General features: G+C 42.7%; 1 protein-coding gene across 1 annotated transcript in view; it reads left to right on the plus strand.

Annotated features, from left to right (window-relative positions):
- The first annotated feature begins 758 nt into the window (after positions 1-758).
- The window catches only part of ERG (ETS transcription factor ERG), a 556,889-nt gene continuing 540,791 nt past the window's right edge, over positions 759-16,856 (plus strand). Inside the window, exon 1 of the mRNA XM_078656846.1 lies at positions 759-1,032. The gene's annotated coding sequence lies outside the window, so the exon portion shown is untranslated. The remainder of the gene's footprint in view (positions 1,033-16,856) is intronic.

Genomic DNA, 16,856 nt, shown 5'->3' on the forward strand with positions numbered 1-16,856 from the left:
TTCATGCATTGCATTTTGCTATTCCTTAATAGCGAATCGTTATTTTTCACTATTAAGGAATAGCAAAAAATGGCTTTTATTTATGTTTTAAAAACCAAAACGTAAACCAAAGGCATTGTCATTTACAATGCCAATAGCTCAAAGTCGCGTAAATGCAAGACCTATTGCATTGAAAATGCTTGTTTTGTTTTATTCCTACCATCTATCGCAAATGTTTGTTCATTTGCATATTTGATTATTTTTTTCTTTTCTCCCCAATTTCTTGAAAATGCTCCCCACATTCCTTCACTCTCCTCTCATCTGCTTCCCCATCCTTATTTTTACTTGCTTTCATTATCCAGAACGCATTTCTTTTTTTTTTTCTTTCTTTCTTTCTTTCTTTCTTTCTTTCTTTCTTTCTTTCTTTCTTTCTTTCTTTCTTTCTTTCTCATGGCCCTGAAGCCCCTTCGCTCCCATCCTTCTTCCCCACCCCTTTCTCTCTCTCTTTACGCACGGTGACACAGAGGCGGATCCTCGCGTAGTAAAAGCTGGAGCTCGGGTTGTATACAGTTACTTTCACTGACCCATGACTGGAGAAAGGAAAAAAACACGAGATTCATTGAGTCCAAGGAGCCTCGTGTGGAGTCCACTGCCAGCGCAGTGAGTCAGTGCATCCCCACGCACCGTCACTCACATTCTACGCACACTACCTTCATCCTCCCTCCGCCCCTCTGGCTGGCTCCTTCCCTCTCCGCCGCACACCCTGATATTACTCTCGCAGACGGGCTGCAGTGGCCAGAGCGCTCCAGCCTCCTCCTCCCGCATCCACCCACCGACCCCCTCCCCTCGCAGCCTGCCCGTCCATCCCTGGAGCTCCTGAACCCTACAGTCCGTAGGTCCTGGCACCTTGTGACCCTCCCCCGCGCCACCTCGAGCCCCCGCGCGCCCTAGACTCGGACCCCGGAGAGACCAGGCACTGGTGGGACACGAGCGAAGCGGACTTGTCCGTGGAGGGAAACTTCTACCAACGGGACCTCTCTCCGCCCGGTGCTGGTAAGTCATGGAATCTTCTATCGACCACTCATCTACAGGGCAGAGCTTTAAGGGGATGGGGAGACTGTCTTGGCCCCCTGGCCCAAAAAACGAAAACGATGCTCTCTGGGGAGGTGATCGTGCGCAAAGGGAGAAGGGGACCAGAGGCCGCTCAAACGATGGGAAGAAGTTGAATTTGAGGCCCCTGGTGGTACAGGGGAACGTGCGCATTCGCGAGCAACCTGGAGAGGCGGTTAAGCGTGGGCTATGTTGGCCTTCAGTGCGCTAGTTCCGGGATGCTGTGGGGAAAGTGATGAATGCTGATGAGCAAGGCAGATTTTGGGCAAGGAGGCAGTCCCGGAGCTGCCTCGGAGGAGGCACAGTAACGGAGCAGCTCGGAAGCAGGCTCGAACCTGGGGGCTGTTTCCAGCCCTCTGCTTTCCAGGCGAGCGCTTTAGTTTGAAAGGAGTGCGCGCAACGCTTTGTTTACTTCCTGCAGTTGCCTGATGGGGAGTGAGTAGTTCTAAGGCGGTCTTCTGTCCGAGGTGGGCCCCTGTGCTCTGTGATGGGTAAACACTGCACTTTTCCGTGTTCCGCTTTCGGAGGGACAAAGTGCGCACGGAGAAAGTGCAGCCTCTAGGGACCCGTGACGTTTCAAGAGCGCAGGGAAGAGGTCCCGAGGACTGGGTTGGGATGGGCAGGCGGGGAACGGTCCTGCTGGGAGATGGATCGTGCAACCGGCACTTGGACAACAGAGACTTGTGTTCATTGGGGGCGTAAAAGGAGTGTCGTTTTTTTGCCGAGGGGCTCACCGATGTCCCGCTCGGAGGATGGCGGACCAGGGGAGCTCACGGGCCTACAGTAGGCTTGGCGAACTGCATTTACGCGATGACATTTCTGTGTGTATTTTTGTGCTTTGTGTGTACAGCTCACGTGCTTTCAGGTGTGACAGCGCCAAACAATGTAAGGGTGCCATCGCCTGTACAACTCTGCGTGACTAAAGCCGGAGTTTACAAACCACTTATAGGACCCTAATTGTGAGGGCAGATCCTTTTTCTAGCTCAGTTTTCATTACCCCCCCTAAAAGATTTATTCTCCCCCTGATGTGCAAATTTCGTTTCAAACAGTGTCCTGTAGCAATGTTCTTTTTACAATCCCTGCCTAACCCCATGGTTTGCTTGTCAGTGGCGTCTTTTTTAACTCAATCATGGAAGCTCAGGCAGCAGCACAACACCACTGAATGCATTTTTAAATAATTCCTAATTATCATTGCCATTACTTTGTTACTTCGACTTTCATATTGATATGTATAGAATTCTCTTTTTTTACTGATTGATTGATGCTTTTTAAATTGTATTTATCTGCATTTTGTTGTTTTTAAATTGTATTCATCTGTACTTTTATGATCTTATATTATAAGTATCGAATAAAGTAATTGACTGACTGACATTAAAAAAACTGGCTGATTTCCTGATGTGGGCAGCCAGTTTATGCCCCTGCCTAGTTCACCTCACTGAAATGTTCAAATGGGGGCACCTGTGCCAGACAGCCAGAACTTTGTTGTCTTGTAGGTAGACATGAGCACAATGTAAATTACTCTGGAGCAACCCTTTGTGATTTTCGCGTCACACTTGCCTCGCAAACTTCCGCCATTATGCTGCATCCCGTAATACTGCCATTCAGGTAAAAATTGAGGGCTAACACGGAATGGCAAAAACAATTACTGCGAATGAACAGTTAAACACAAATTTAAAAATTTGCATTTTTTGCAGTTTTGGGATATTTCGCACACCCCTAGTTGTAGGTTGTGGCATAAGAGCGACTGAGTGGATACTGATTCTGAAGGAGGCGAGTAGGTAGTTAATGCTAATTCTCGTATTAAGGCATACTCTGGTTGTGACAGAACACCTTCATATTTAGGGAGTTAACGGTAAATTCACATTTACTGTTAAACCACCTGAGTTGGAATGGGCAACGCCAATTTTACATCATGCGTCAGCTGTTTGCCTTGTCTTTAAGTAATGTTTCTGTAATTTCTTTGAATAATTTGCTGCAATACCTATCGGTCACATGCATGGCAAATATAGTGCTACAATAGACAGTTATAGTCATGCATGGAGCAGAGGAGCAACTTTTATGAATTTCCAGCAAGTGCATTTTGAGAGACATTTTGAGAGACGGTCACAGCAGTCTAAGGACAGAGATACATGTTCTGCGCATACTGTACATGCTGCAGTGGCATAGCAAGGGTGCCATGGGCCCCTGTGCAAGCAAGGAAAATGGGCCTGGGTTAAGTTGCCCCCTCCCCCCAGCCTATTGGGCCCCCAGTGCCACTGCACCTGCTGCTCCATAAACAAACTATATCTCTGAAACACTATCACACAACATGCAAGTGTTCACAACATTCCATCATCCACAAGATCATATACAGTATGTATATATAAACATACATATATATATGTGTGTGTGTGTGTATATATATATATATACACACACACACGTTTGCTTATACACACACAATGCAATATAACAATAACCATATATATGTATATAAGGTACTGTGTGTGTGTGTGTGTTGGTGTATGCATTTATACATCCACATAGATGCACTCAGACACACGGTTCAAAAATTCCATCGAGAGATACTGGTGATACATTAAGCCAACTTCCATCAGAAACACGAGATGCCCTTATTATGCATAGAACATATTGCCATTTTTTTTATTGTAAGCAATTTGCATAAAAAAGTTTTATTTCTAAAAGAAGACGCCTTTAAGTAACTAATTAAATATTGTACTGTACCGATTAGCTGCATGCTTTAAAAACCAAATATGTTGCTCAGAAAATGGGTTTTAAGAAAAACTTATTTTGTTGTGTGATGCTAGACATTCTGGGCCTCATTTATGAAAGCCTTGCGACACTGATGCGTCACTTTTTCCCATGTTAAAAGTGACGCACCGGCGGCTCAAGGCCTTCATAAATAAGGCCCTCTGTTTGCAGAAGTGAAAGAGTTTTGAAGCTGCTGTGGGCCAGGTTCTGCTAACAATGATCCTTTAGTGCAGTTAGAACATTCAGGGCCCGTTTACCTTTCACAAAAGGTGTTCCTGGTTAACTAAAGGCAATGGTGGCGCTCAGGACGGGGGGTGGGAGGGTGGTGTTGCATTAATCTGAAGGCACTATCAAGGTTAAGGAGATGGGGGAAGAGAATCAGACTGCAATATATATATAGTACAGAGGACTGATGTCATATTCACGAATTATGGAAAGTAATTCATAGGAACCTTCAGCATTAATTGACAAAAAACAGCAGTCTGAGTACTGTACTGTATGATTTGGTTATTTGTAGCGAAATAAACATAGAAAACACACTCCTTAATGTAGAGTCAAAAGTTGCAGTCTTACTATTGGCATTTTTCTACTTTAAGTACATTTCAGGATAGAATTCAAGGCCTTTGAAACTCCTTTTGCAGTGTTGTCATGCCTCTTAGTGCAGCTGTACTTTAAGTGTTGAGTTTTCCACCTTTCGTGGAGTGATTGCCCATTGAACACCTCACAGACATGGGGTGGAGAATGCAGGAGGATATGTTCAGTATTTTAACACTGTGCTTTGTGATTTTCGTGATTTATGGAAAACATTTTACAACGTTACAAAGAGGTTTTGGAACCGTCATTTTTCTTTCAGTAACAACAGCCATATCACTTAAATGAATAGTAAATAACTAAAGGCCAGATGTAGGTAAATGTGAAATACCGATTTCTTAATAGCGAATTTTACCGATTCGCTATTAAGAAATCGTTATTTCCTATGTAGGTAAAGATTCGGTAAAAAATACTGAATCCTTAATTTCCTTATTACCGAATCGGTAATTGAGATTCGGTAATAAGGAATACCTACTCATTCATTTCTATGGGCTTGGAGGCCCATAGAAATGAATGTGAAGACATTCAGTATTAGAGATTCGGTATTACGAAATCGGTAATACCGGGAGGTATTTCAAGGGTGCCAGGGTGTCCAAAGGACACCCTGTTGCACCCCTGAAATGTGCATGTGTGCACATGTGGCGCACATACATGCCCTAAGGGCATGGTTGTGTGCCACATGGCACTTTTAAAAAAGCAAAAAAGTGCTTTTTTAAAGGAAATCGCTAATTACCACCAATTTGAAGTTGGTGGTAATTACCGATTTCTTAAGGCTCAAAAGCACTCTTTAATGTGCTTCCTACATTGCATTTAAGGAATCGGTATTACAGATTCCTTAAATGCAAGAGCAATAAGGAATCGGTTTTAAGGAATCGGTCCTTATTTACAGATTCCTTACCTACATTAGGAATGGCTAAATACAGGTCGATAACGCTGAAATCTACTGAATTTCGGCGTTACCGACCCGTATTTAGACACCTACATCTGGCCCTAAATGTTCACCTTGGCATGCAGTATGAATACAGCCTCAGTATGGTGTCATGACATTTTCAACACACTCGTCCGCAGTGATATAATTGAACCATATATATGTTTAGCTGTTATTTAGCCTCTGTGATTTTGTTTATATAACCACGGATGTATCCTTGTTTGAGGGAATATATACATTCTCAAATGTACCCATCACTGATGGCTGGGAGACACTGTTGGAGGAAACACTGCCATGTTGTCATCTAACAGAGTAGGAACAATTACCCATGCATCCTTCTGTTCAACCATCCATCCATCCATTCCTTTCCATCGAGCCATCCATCCATCCATCCACCCACCCACCCGTCCATCTATGAAGCACTCCGTCCAACCAACCAGCCATCTTCTAAACTATTTGTTATATTCTATGATCTATAACTAAGTCGTTTTTGAGAAATTATGAGGCAATAATTTCCAACATTGTGTTGAATGGGAAAGAACATTGCTTCTTATTGCAGGTCCCAGAGTTTACCGCACAGCCTCACCAGAGCATTACTAGACTATCATTCACCATTACCGGCCACACATTGCTGCTTATCGCAGGTCTCATGGTTTATCCTACAGTCTTTGTAGGGCAGTACTAGACTGTCTTGCAGTGTTACCGGTCATACATTGCTTCTTATTGCTAGTCTCATGGTTTATCCTACAGCCTCGGTAGGGCATTACTAGGCTATCATGCACTGTGAGCTGTCAGACATTGCTTCGTACCACAGGTCTCATGGTTTATCCCACAGCCTCGACAGGGCATTGCTATACTATCATTCACCGTTACCGATCATACATTGATTGTTATTATAGGTCCCAAAGTTTATCCCCCAGCCTTGGCAGAGCATTACTAGACAATCATTCACTGTTACTGGTCATACATTGCTTTTTATTGTAAGTCTCATTGTTTATCCCACAGCCTCGCCAGGGCATTACTAGACTATCATGCACTGTTACCAGCCATACATGTTAGGCCTGGGCAGAATTTGCGCAGGTCTACTTAACTCAGCGAAGTGCTGTAAAAACTCAGCTGTGCTCCACCGAGTTTCATCAGCAGCAGAGTCTATTAAGTCACACTTCTCGCTCTGATTTTAAGTGCCGGGAGTTTGTCCCATGCTGCAAAATCAGTGCAAACAGCACTCGCCGTCGCTGGCGCTATCTTCCTTTCATGTAGACATTCTACTTGAAAGACAGATTCCTTAAAGTAAGCTGCCGCGACTGCCCGCGCTGAGAAATCTCACCAGGAGTAGGTTTAGCGCACATTTTTTCCACGTGAGCGCTCACCAACTTAATGTTGGCAAACCGAATGAGAGTAAAATCTCCGCTCAGCTTCACTTTGCAGAGTTAGTTTTGTGGAAATCCAAGCTCCGTGCGGAGTGGGCAAAACTCTGCAAACTCTACCGGCGGAGCAGAATTCTTTACCTACTGATTATGTAGCTCACCTTTGTCTGTTTGTTTTGCATGAATGGTAATGCTTTGAAAACCTATGACCCATGATCTATATCATTATTATGAAGAAGTCGAAAGAATGACAATTTCTGCAAAATATGAATTCCAAATAATAGAAAGCCTCTATATTTTTACATCTAATATTAAAAAGTACATAATAGGAAATGTGTGTCGTGATCCATCATTGCAATTTCAGTATTCTGGTGACATGAACATCCCACCATGCCTTGAGAATCATTGGCTGCTCTCACTCTAATACATTGGTGATATTATAAGACCATTAAACACAGTTACCCATTAAACAGCCAGCAGCTAATTGAACTCATATATCGTTCGTTAACTTTATTTCGGTTGTTTATGAACCATAAAAGTACAACAAGAAGAAAAATACGTTTAAAAGATAACTAATACACAGGTTACATCTCATTTCATGTATACAATCTATAGGTTAACATATGGTTATGGGATAGCAATTATAATACTAAAACAATAATTTATACATACATGAGTTAAAAATTTAGAGCACATTGGAAGCCCAAGTGGCCCTGAAACTGATTATCTATCTATAGCCAGGGTACCTTGTTGCTTCCGAACCATTCTCCGTCTTGTTAACCACATGTAAAACAGAAATTTAGCAATAGCGGTAACTATCAGTGCATTAGTGTCAGATTTAAAAATTCTAAAAAACTGTAAGTAATTCCTGACTCCTAAATTCACACATAGCTGTATAATCCATTTCTTTCTGCTAGCGGAGTATGCAGGATAGAACAAAATCACATGCGTTAACGACTCATTTGGGTCCTCACAACCAGGACAGCAGCGGGCTGGACCCACTTTCCATTTATCTGTGTAAGAATGCAGGGGTAGTGTGCCGTATCTGAACTGTAAATACAGTTTCTTAGCTAAGACCGGTTCTATAGTATCTAGTTCCTGCTCGAAGCTGTAAGCGTTCTTGGAATCTAGAAAACTATCAGTAAGGCTAGAAGGCCTCACTGATCGAAGAACTTCGTGTAAATTATGATGTTTTATGGTCTCTGCCAGGGTTCGCCTCGAAATGGATTGGCACGCGACCTCCGGATTAGACCAGAGATTCTCCATGCCAATCCTAGACGCCTGCCCACTTATGAATGATAGCCACTTAATCCTTCCTGCACCCGGACAGGCCATCACAATCTTCAGTTCCTCTCTATAGCACTCGAGCTCCGGCACACTCCACAATCTGCGCCAATAAAGAAGCGGGCGTGAGGCAATTGCATCTGCGATTGGCCTCAGGTTTAAATCCAGCCTCAATGGAATTAGTGGGGTGTTTTTAGGTAAGGAGAGCAACTGTCTGATACAATTATTCTCTGTTGTGCTAATCTCACTCGCTCGTCGATGCCCCCAGAGTTCCGCCCCATAGAGAGTGGAAGATCTGGCTTGAACCTTGTATATTTCCAGCGGTGCGCTCACTAATTTATGGACACAAGATTTCTGCATATTTTTACATCTAATATTAAAAAGTACATAATAGGAAATGTGTGTCGTGATCCATCATTGCAATTTCAGTATTCTGGTGACATGAACATCCCACCATGCCTTGAGAATCATTGGCTGCTCTCACTCTAATACATTGGTGATATTATAAGACCATTAAACACAGTTACCCATTAAACAGCCAGCAGCTAATTGAACTCATATATATATATATTTTCATTAGTGCATCGTTGTATGCTTCCTAATTGTAAGGGCCTATTTAGACCTGGGTGGTAAGGAGGCATCTGAGAAAAATAAATGGATGCCCTATACGCCCACCTCTCGGTTTTCCCCCCTCATACAGAGGCCAGTGGAGCACTGTGTTTTTGGTGGCCGACCCACAGCCAGCTCTGCTGTCAGAAACACTCTCACTACCCTGGAACTGCTGATTGGCAGTGGAAGGCACACACTGAAGCCATAGTAAATGCATTTCTTGGCCTGGTTCAGGAGTCTATCCCAGGAGAGATAATTTCTGGTACAGTTCCTAGTGCCAAATATAACACGGTTATAACTAAGTTAAAAGCTAGAGTCTTGCAAGCTCACGTATGTGTGTGATCATGAGTATCATGACTTCATAGATAATTAGGAGTGTTGTGGTTGTACACTTTCTATACAGGGGCATAATTTTAAAATAAGTGCGCAATGCCAATCTGGTTTCAGGTCTTACTGCAGAATGGAGACCACATCCTCACACATCATAGACAATGCCCTCTTGATCACAGATGAAGATGACCCCTGCCTCCTGATACTGCTGGACTCCCCGCCCACATGCCCACCCTGGAGTCCTGCATGGAATTCACCTGCAATGCCCTTCTCTGGTTATCTTCTACCTTTCCTACCAACACCAGTTTGTTCACATGGGCATCTGAAGGACCCAAAAGATTCCCACCACCAGCGGCGTCTCCAGGTTTCCATTCTGTCCCATGTCATCTTCAGCCTCTACATAGACCCGCTAGGTGTTCTACGCACAGATATTAGCATCACGATTCACCAATGATACACAGCTCTACTTAAAAATATCCTCTGCTTCAGACATCCAGCATACTCTTGCATCTGGATGCTGGTAATTCATTGGTCCATGGCCTCCCAGGCTCCACTCTTACACCACCTAAGGGTATTCTGTATGCCACAGTACGTCTCATCCAAGGCCTGAAGAAATATGATCACATCACCCACATTCTGATGGAATTCTATTGGCTCCCCTTGCTGTCCCGCCTCATCTTCAAAACCAGATGCATCATTTACAAAACCATCATGACCAACACGTTGCCGGTCTTGCAGACAAATGGACCATCTCGGGAGGTTCTAGACGTACCCACAGTTAGGACACTATCAGATTGCACAATAAGAAGCATAAAAAAGAAAAAACAACACAGCAGCAGGCTTTTCCATTTATGAACCTAAGACCTGAAATACATCCCTGCATCTGTCATGTCTGCCCCACTGCTGCTCCAATTCAGGAAAGAGTTGAAGACTCATCTCTTGAAAGAAAACAATATCACATTGCATTACCTGTCCACATACCAGCTACCTCTCCTATCACTCATTGACTTTATGCTTGTCCGTGACTCTGCTGCCTGTTGACTAAATTTGTGCTAAAAAAATACTAAAGACAAGCCATATCTCTGTGCTTTGGCTGATCACGAGGCACTGTCAAGCTCTGCAAAATCTCTTAATCAATTAGTGAAAATGTCCTTGGTATACAGGTTCACAAATAAACATTCCTGGTATTGTAAGTGCCATTTTTAGAGTAAAGTGCAGCAGTGCTGGAGACATTTGTTCAAAGCTGAATTGATAAAAGCCTCCTAAGCGCAGAGTTGACTTGGGATTCATAGGAAATCATAGAAAAATATTTTTTGTTTTATCCCCAGGTTTTAGACAATGGTGCCAATCCACAAAAGCATTTTTTTAGTACTGAAAGTAGCATTACCCGTGTTCTCATTCAAACTCTTGTAGGCCTTTGTGTATCAGCCCTGAATCCCCTATTAGTAAAAGTGCAATGATGGCCACAGTTATTTCTATTAGTTCTGATTGCATCTGAATATTTCCTAAATATTCCAATTGTATTACTCTTGTAGATATTTTGGGCACATTCACCAAGGTACGTAAGAGTACATAAAACAGTACTACAGAGTATTACAAGGTATACCCCAAAATGTCTTTGTGAATAGGCCCCATTATGTTTATATACAACATGAAAAAAGGAGAGCATGTATAGCAGTAGAAATTAACAAATACTAACACATCTAATTAAGGTGGTGGCTCACTAGAGGTATTCCCACGGATGGGGGAGGAGAGAGAAACAGAAAGAGAGAGAGAGTGAGAACGAGTGAGAGAGGGAGTCAGAGAGAATGTGAACCTTGAGGTTCCCCTTACACTTGAGAGCTTAGGTTTATTATGAATTCTCATGAGTTTTTTTAAAGTAGCTGAAAACTTAAATTGTGTTTAGTTCTGATGTTCTCCTGAATATCTTGTACAATGTCATGTATTGGTGGGCTACCCTATTATCGCTAGCATATTCCTTTTGATAAACATGGGGGGCCTATTAGCAACAAATAGCGATAGTTATCGCTAAATGCGCTTAGCAATTTTTTTTTATCGACGGATATTATCGCAGAGATAACGTGCTATCAGCAACGTTTATCTCTAAAGCGATAAAATATCCAGCGATAGCGGCTTAATGCGTAAATATAGCTGGAAATCCAGCGATATTCAGGCATCATCGCTAATGGGGACTTAACCTGAATATCCACCTCCCATTGGATATACAGGTTAAGTCATGGTCTGAGCAGGCATTAGGTTCTGGTGATATTCGCGCTTAGCGCACATTTTTTAATCGCTTCGCCTGCCTTGCTAATAGGCGATAGCTGTGTTTGCGACTGCTTTCAGTCGCTAACAGGGTGGGTACACCCACTTTGCATGTCATTAGCGATAAATATCGCTGACATGCAAAGCGGGCCCCAAACCTTTAGCTATCGCCTATAAGCTGAAGCTTGCTAATAGGGCGATAAAGATATCGCCGCTTTAGCTGGAAAAAGTCCAGCTAAAGCGGCGATATCGCCCTTGCTAATATGCCCCATCGTTCTTAGCCGTGTTTTTAAGAAAGGAGATAAATGCCAGCCAAGAAATTATAGATTGATAGCTATATGTTGGACCACCTTACTGCATGGGTACCAACAGCAACACTATTAGCTCCCTCCTGATGATGGACCTTTTTACTGCAGGGGCAATGGATGCAAAAGTCATATAAATCTCTAAAGAGGGTTAATGGAAGACAATGCTATAATGCATACTGTCAGGCCATTAGCATTTGTTAAAATAAGCGATTGAAAAGGATAAACTATCCCAAATGTGTGTTTCTATTGAATTTGTAAATGCCTGTTATAAAGTTTTTTGAGAAACTTATTGGCTATGTGTCAAAACAGTTATTGCAATCAGGTTTTCATCTGAGTCTAAGCTCACTTGCCGCTGAATACTAGAATTCCACATGTTGAATGCTGCAGATCAGTTCATTTTTCTATCGACTTTTAACCAGACATCTAAAGGATCCTCATGGTGGCTCATCGGAATGGCATAGGATGCAAAGCTTCCTCTTCTGGTGACCTGTGCAGTGTCTCTCTGGCAAAGGTCCCATTTTCAAAACCTGTAACCTGTAACGAGCATTGACATCGCTAATAGGCCTGGCTTGCATATTGACTCTCTGTTAAAATATTATAAGACACTACTAAAATGGAAAGCAAAACAAAAACTGTTGCGTTCTGTGTACACTGCCTTTGTGAGTTGAAGTTTTTAACAATGTAACAATTAATTGGACTTTTGAGACGTAAAATAGTACTAAGTGCATTAGAATGCTGTACTCCATGAAAGGTGGAAATATACACAAAAAAAACCAATAACATGGGGTGAGAGAAAGGATTACTCCCCGGAGAGAGGGGCCAAAGTCCACTCTAAGCACATTTTAAAGAACTAAAAACAATAGATCATGCAAACAGCTTCACGGTCATTCCAGACCTAAAAAGAAAGTTCTTGAGGAGAAGGATGGCTGAAAGAAGCAAGAATATCTCCCTGTTCGTTATAGAAGTTGAATTTAGGAGACACCCTTCTAGCACGGCAGGCTTACTTGAAAATATTGTTAGGGATTTCTCCAACAGAAGTTGCCTCACAATGTACTAAGTCAAGGAAGGTGTTTGTGGTGTGCTGCACTGGTTTGATGATGAGCATCTGATCACCTTAACAAACTTGGCATACTTGACTGTTTCACTGAGGATACTGTCAATATTGCTGCATTGTCCCAGTCAGTTTCAGAAGGGGCCACAGTTCGGAGTCGGCACCTGTGGCTGTTGCCGATGACACTAGAGGGGTGCTTGGTCATGGTGACCCTCCCGCTTTGATCTTTTTGGATCTCTCTGCTGCATTTGACAGTGTGTCCAATCAGTATCAGTGACCTGCTTGGCCACCTCATCCTCGCAGATGGATGGGTAGAGATGGACAGCAAACATTTATTTCTAATAACTATCTGAATGGTGTTGCTTGTTCGGGGGGGGGTTCGGGCAGGGGGTACGGGCTAATGCATGCCTTAATGTTCACCCCCCTCCTCTCGTTTTAAATGTAATTGTTTGAACTTGCAGCTATTTGTCTCTGATAATGCACAATGCCCCCCTACTGTATGGATAACATATCCTTACCTCACGGACACCTTTATTTATGTTGCTGGCCTGGATTCAGCTCGTCAGACCGAGTGTCCATCACTTGTTTCCCTTTTGAGTGATGTTATCTTTCATGGTGGGAGCCGCATTAGACCAGTGCAATCGTCAGTTGTGCCTACAGCTAGTTCTGTCAACCTTACCTTTCACATACCTTTCAGTCCAGTAAGTTGAAACGGTGGTTGTATGACATTACAATGCATACATGTACAATGCATGCCTTTACAACGTAGTTTTAACATCGCAACATCCTTTACATCGCATGATTTTACATTGCATGTCACTACTTAACATTTTTAGAAACTACCTTTACGGCGCATTCCATTACATCGCATTATACATTCACAACGCATACCATTACATTGCATTTAAGGTAAGTGTTGCATAGTGTAGGGGTAATAATTACTATTCTAACTCCAGTGAGTGCAACAGTAGGGTAAGTGTTGGATAGTGTAAGGGTACTATGCATTGTAATGGTATGTGTTGTAATGCCTTGCGATGTAATGCCTGCGTTGTAGTGACATGCGTTGTAATGGTATGCGTTGTAGTGGCATGCGATGTAATGCCTGCATTGTAATGACATGTGATGTAAAGGATGTTGCGATGTAATAACTGCGTTGTAATGGTAATGCGATGTAAAAGTTGCGTTGTACAGGCTGTTTCCCGTTACGGTGGAATGTAAACATTGATTGCTATTGTTACGCTTGCCTACCTGGTTCCATGTAGTGTTCCTCAAGGCTCTCAGTTTAATCAAAATACGTCTCTGCTGGCTAGCCTATTAGATAATTTGGTCTTTCGGTTCTTTCTTATTCAGACGACACACAGATTACTCTTGCCATCTCCGACAATACTCATTCAGTCGCTCAGCCGCTGCCCATGTAGGTAAAGGCAGTGGGGCCGGGTGAGTGGGGATTACTACGGACGATGATGAGGGAAAATAAATAAATTAATTTTCCCTGGTTATTGTCAAAATACACCCCCCACACCCGGCCCCACCACTCTTTCCTGCATGTGCCACAGCTGCAGTCGCTGCAAGAAGACAGGTTTTACTGTTTGGCAGGGATGTGACCTGTTGGTCCAATGCTTGGTGGCCAGAGGAACTAGATGCCCTCCCAGTCCAGATTGATTCGGCCAAGAATTTGGGAGTTGTATTTTTTGATAGCGTCTATCTTTTTCATCTCATGCCAATAAAGTCTCATCTTCTTGGCTTGCCATTTTGAAATATCGTGAGGAAGGTACCTCCAGACGCCTGTAAACTTAAAGCTGGTGGTAGCCAATATCATCCTGCACCACAAAGCACTATGGTAACCCTGAGGATGCTTAAGCATCCCTACAAAATGAGAGTCCTACAGAGTACCAGTAAAACGATGCAGCCCCCTTTAACTTCCACATAGACCTCTTGTATTGCAAACAGCCTTTTGCTGCTTGGCAAGTTATGCAAACATATCAGTGGAAACACTGTTATTCCCCGAAACCCATTTGAAAATTAAGAAATACTTGGAAACCAACATTCATTACAGTTAATTCCAGATTAGCCTTTTCTGGTTTGTTTTCCAGCTTGTCTAATTGGGCATTGAAGCCTATATTGAGATGTCATTGTTTTTTATTACGTTTCGAGCCTAAAACTAAGCATGATAAGGCTGTTCCTACACACATTTGCTCCCAATTTTACTATCTATGAAAAGACTTCCAGACTCCCAACATCTCATGTTTGTCTTTCGAGAGGACCCTGCTGTTGCTTTAGTCCAAGGTATCCTGCATTTTAAAGACTTTCCCTGTTGTGAGGCCAGCCAGAGATACGGTCCCAATGCTGGTGTAGGAGCCTGGAAGGGTTAACTGCTCGCAGGAAGCACAATGTGTCTTCAGATTCTTGGTGATGTGAATTGCCCTTACTGCAGTGCTTAATTTGTGCCGGTGTTTGCAAGTGCTTAGTACTTGCACTTATTTATAATCACCATCACTTATCTATGACAGTCTACCACACCGAGGTGCTGTTTTTATATTACAAAAAGTTAAATCCACTGGATCAAGGCCATATTTACTACATTAGGTAACCTGGAATAGTCAAAATGTCACATTTGTATTGCCTGATGGTTGGTATTTGGTAGTGCTGGCAGGGACATTGGGTAATTCTAACCACGATGTCCTCCTGAGAAATACCTTGGGCCCTGGCACTACATTTTGTTTACAAATTAAGCACTGATGAGTCACGCATGAAGTTGTGAGCTTGTGCCTGAGCTCGCAATACGATTCATCTCATAGACTGGAGGTTTTAATAAGAAAATGCTACTTTTCACCATGAGCTTTGATGTATCCAATGTATGTCTGTATTTCTCTAGAGCTCACATGATTGCTGAAACGTCAGCTGGAAAGCATTGACGTTTCTTTCCAGGGAACATTTACATGTAGTACCGTGGCCTACACAAGACGGGCTTGGGATGAGATAGACTTTATTTTTATCTCTGGTTGCAGAGAACTATGGCTGTCAGCTAGAATTTATGTCACCGAATCTTTAAAATATCATTGAGTGGGCTGTGGCGCCACCCAGGGCTGGATTCAATCCTGAGGAGTATTTCTCTTTACCTCATGCTGGTAGTGTTTGGTGTACAATTCTCTCTTCCTTAGAATGCTTGCAAATGCAAGAGAGACAATTGTACATCTAAAAAGTACACTCAAACCATCACGTTTTGTCACATTGATTTCTTTAAGTCTTACATTCAGTATCATTGTCACCACCAACAACCCTACAGTCAATACCACAACTGCCAATACCACCACCACTAATACCACAAATACAAATGCCATCAATGCCAATCCCCTCACCACTACTACCAGCAGTAACATTACCAATACCACTACCACCAATGCAAATACCAACACCACCTACAATTCCTTCACCAATGTGACAATACCATCAGTACCACCACCAATACAAAACACCCACACCAATACACCAATTACCTGTATTAGTACTACCACCATTCCTGCCACCAATACTACCACCAGCACCACTACCATCATCAATATCATACCACAACCACTACCACTCCCACCAACATCAGTACCACACTTCCAACACTAATAGCACTCCACCACCAATGCCACCCATACCACCACTACAAATACCACCACCAATATGACATCATCACCAAATCCACACGACCACTACCTATTCCACACCATCCCATGAGCACACCACCACCAAGAGCACAACACCACCGGTACCAATGCCACTATCAATAACCTCTGCCACCAGTACATCACCAGTACCAAACCACTGCCAATACCACTAAGATCAATACAACCACAAATTCTCCAAAATAAAAATGAGTCCTGGCGCATAGGAGGAAAGATGTTTATGGAGGAATATCTGTCTGACCTTCTTATTTCAATCGGTCTACTAGGGTTTTTTGCACAGCAGCAGGCTTTAAACTCATGATCCCAAAACAAAACATTATTTAAATTGGCATGAGCACATCTGTGGAATTCCTTCTCAGCGTAGGTTAGTGGAAGTAAATATATAATACTACTTGCAACTTTCAATGTTCACATGTACATTGAGTGGCTCCTTTTTACTGGGTAGAGATGTAGAAATGTATTTTTTAATCTGAGCGTACCCAGCTATTATTCCAGTGGCCATCCCACAGATACACCCTTGAAAACAGGAGGAAAAAAGTCATCAATTCAACAAATGTATATCTATATGGAGAATACACACCTGAATATGCACACACTGACCATAAATTT

Source organism: Lissotriton helveticus, chromosome 8 (assembly GCF_964261635.1).
Source record: "Lissotriton helveticus chromosome 8, aLisHel1.1, whole genome shotgun sequence".
NCBI classification, from domain to species: Eukaryota; Metazoa; Chordata; class Amphibia; order Caudata; family Salamandridae; genus Lissotriton; species Lissotriton helveticus.